This window comes from Frankliniella occidentalis, unplaced genomic scaffold, assembly GCF_000697945.3.
Source record: "Frankliniella occidentalis isolate FOCC.00 unplaced genomic scaffold, Focc_3.1 Scaffold166, whole genome shotgun sequence".
NCBI classification, from domain to species: Eukaryota; Metazoa; Arthropoda; class Insecta; order Thysanoptera; family Thripidae; genus Frankliniella; species Frankliniella occidentalis.
The window spans coordinates 585035-588332 of NW_026267292.1; the positions used below are offsets into that span (position 1 = coordinate 585035).

The 3298-nt window shown below is 52.9% G+C and overlaps 2 long non-coding RNA genes across 2 annotated transcripts in view; one reads left to right on the plus strand and one right to left on the minus strand.

Annotated features, from left to right (window-relative positions):
* Positions 1 to 3298, minus strand: part of LOC113208346 (uncharacterized) — a 34175-nt gene that overhangs the window by 29972 nt on the left and 905 nt on the right. The window lies entirely within an intron of this gene.
* LOC127750298 (uncharacterized) overlaps positions 1 to 3298 on the plus strand; it is a 71693-nt gene that overhangs the window by 29795 nt on the left and 38600 nt on the right. The gene's annotated exons all lie outside the window — the stretch shown is intronic.

Here is a 3298-nt window from a genome sequence, read left to right on the forward strand (position 1 = left end):
AGAGAGAGAAATAGAGAGGGGGGGGGGAGAGATATGCGGGGGCGTGAGAACACAGCGGGCCGGGCTGTGCCTCCGCTGATATACAAATAAGCAGGCGAGAAGGCGCCCCCGGCGAGAAAATGGCAAAGTATAAAAAGGAAGTGTTATGGGTGACGGGGAAGGTACATTGTGAACTTGAGCGCATTATTACGGCGCTATATTCTCCGCGCTCCCGGAGCCAACATCAGATTCTCTTCTCTTTGTCTCCTTTTATTCCTTTATTCTTTCTCACCCCCCCTCTGTCTCTCCGCGCCCTTGCTCGGCGGCGGCCTCTCGCCTTTTACCATTTCATCACCTTCACATTTTATCTTCCTATATTTTTTTTTTGCTCTCCTTTTCGAGCCTGTTTTTCGCCCGCCTGCTCCACTGTCTTCGCGTCACGCGCCTTCCCGCGCGCCCCGCCCCTCCTCCGCGTGTAATTATGAGCCATTCACACTTTGTTTCTTTCGCTGATTGGCGGGGGCCACCGACGAAGAAAAGCGAAAAGACTCACAATTTTCTCTTCTTTTTTTCTTTTGGTACTAACTTTGCGATTTGTGGGTCTGAAAAAATAGGCTGGGGGCGTGGTGGCTGCACCGCTGTGTAAGCCAATATGAACACAAGGGCGTGATGAGCTCTGAGGGCTGGAGGTGAATGTGAATGTGAATGCAGCTGAAACCAAAGAATAAAACGTATAATTGAGCGGGATGGGAAAGTGCTGAACATTAGTATTCATCATTTACCCGTCCCTCCTCGCCCCTAGCTGCTTCCCCTCCAACCACACTCTCCCCCTCCTACCCCTCGGGATTCATCTTCAAACAATTTCGCACAAACAAGGGAGGCGTTTGGAAAAAAGAGAATTGCTGTTCGTCTCGTCTAGTCACAATCGAATCCTTGGCGCTACGCGCCTACGTGTACTGTGTGTGGTCGAAACACAATCACACATAGGCGCAGAAGCAGGGAGCGCTCTCTGTTGCACCAACCGACTTACTGTCGTGTGTGTGTGTGTGTGTGTGTTTGAAAGAGAGAGAGGAAGAGAGGAGGGGGGGGGGGGCAGATAGATCTACTTCAGCGATGAAGGCGCGACACGACTCGAGACTAGGAGGGCTCGGCGGCGGCGCGCGAAAATGGAAAGAAAGCAGAAGCGATCAAATTACGCGGACCCACTGAGTCGTGTGTGTGTGTGCCAGTGTTTGTGTGGTTGTGTGTATGTGTGTGTGGGGGGGGGTATGGCGCTTTTCTACTTGCTTAGGGTTTTTAAGTCAGCATTGAATTGCTTCCTTTCGTCGTCCCCGCCCTTTTCCCCCTACCGGGTTCCACCTCCTCTTATTCTTGGACATGGTAAAGCTGTGCGTGCGCTTGCCTTGTGGAGATTTGAATCGAATAAGCAATTGAGAGAGAGAGAGAGAGAGAGAGAGAGAGAGAGAGAGAGAGGAAAGGGGTGGGGGGCGCAGGGCAGCACACACACTGCGGCAGCCTCCAGTCTCCAAAAGGTATACAAAACAGCTAACTTGCAGGCAGAGGGCTCTGTCTGTAATGCCCACAAAGATTTCCCCCGACCCTGCTTTGGGAACGGCCCTTTGAAGGCCAATGCGAATCCCTATCGGATCGAGAGTATCCGAGGCACTTTTTTCTCGGCCCAATAAAAGTGTCACACGTTGCCGCCGAAGTGCGCACAACGTAAGTGTGTGGACGGTGTTTGACGTGTGACATAATCAATAACTGAAAGGCGTGTTACGATCACCGTCATGTATGCCACGTTTTTTTTTCGCACTGCTGAAACTAGGAAAGAGCTTAGATTTAACATGATACTCAGCAGTTTTCTTTTCGTTTCCCTTTTTCTTGCGGTGTTTAAAATTTCGTCCGCAGAAAGGAGCATCAGCAGGCGGTTGGCAGATGGACGGCATAGCGGCTCGAACGCTGCAAAGTTGTTTGAATGGCGGTGAGTTTTGCCGCCACAACTGTCCGGGACGAGTTCAGTGGCGCGGCTAACCGTCTCTAGTGCTTGATTATTTGTCGGACCAGTTAGTGTCTCTGCCCATTTTCCTCTCGCTCGCGCGTTTTGTCGCGTCGTTTAATAGTTTTCGTGGCGCGCGAATTCGCCTCGCTGACCATACACCTTCCGTTTTTGCCGCTGCGTTTCTAACGTTTTCGCAGACAGTTTCTCGCTCATCCTCATCGCGGGCCTTATCCAGGCGGAAATAGGGTTGGAATCACCTGAAAAGTTTCCGTGAAATTTACGGAAAAAGCGGAAAATTTTCCAGACCCATGAAGATTTTATTTTTCTGACACGAGACTTCCAGCCTAAGACATTAGGCTTTCCGACCTGAGACATGAAACTGTGTGGTTAGTGTGGTTAGAGGGGTCAGAGGGGTAGCAAGGCGCACAGTCTCATGTCTCAGGTGTCGGCAAGTCTCGGGAGACTTCCAGCCTGAGACATGAGACTATGTACTTGGTAGTGATACATCCCCTGACCGAGGTCATGTCCGGTCTCAAGTCCAGTCTCAGGCCCAGTCGCATGTTTTCTAGTCACAACGTCACAGCCCAGTTTCGTCTCATGTAACCGTAACAACAAACCAAACACACCACCGCAACGCAGAATAGAGCTGCGCATCGGCGGCGGTGGCGGCTCGTTGGTTGAACTCTGTGCTCCGCTGTTCATGGTGCGCGCGGCCGGAAAGCTACGCGCTTACAACGCCGCCAACAGCAGCAGCACGCCAACAGTTCGCGCGGATGTCTGCGCCGCTGATACCGGCTGCTCAGCCGCAACTTGGCGCGTAAATCTCTCCCAATAACCTCACTATGCGCGCCGCAACGCCGTGCAGAATTTCTCATAAACCGGTCGAGGAGCGCCCCGGCGGCGGCGTTTCGCTGCTGCTGTGGCGGTTGCGGCGGCGGCAGGGCGCCGCTGTTACCACTTCGTTAATGGAGCTGGCTTCCTGACCTCCAAGTGTATCGCGGCGCCCTGCCCTGCCGCTGTTGCGGCGCGCCGTGGGGCACACTAACGTGGCGGGGCGGGGCTGTCTGCTGCTGCTGCTGCTGCTGCTGCTGCTGCTGCTGCTGCTGCTGCTTGGTTTGCCTCTTGAGCGAAAACTTTTCGCCCTTCCCCCATTTATCTGCTGTGAAATAAGCAAGCACGAGCAGTTGCGGGTGCGGGGAGACGAAAGTTTACAGAGCAGAGAGAGAGAGAGACTGTACTATACACTGCTCTCATCATTATGAAGATGATGATTATTATTTAACCTCCGGTGTGAGAGGGAGAGAAAAAGGAACGGGTGGG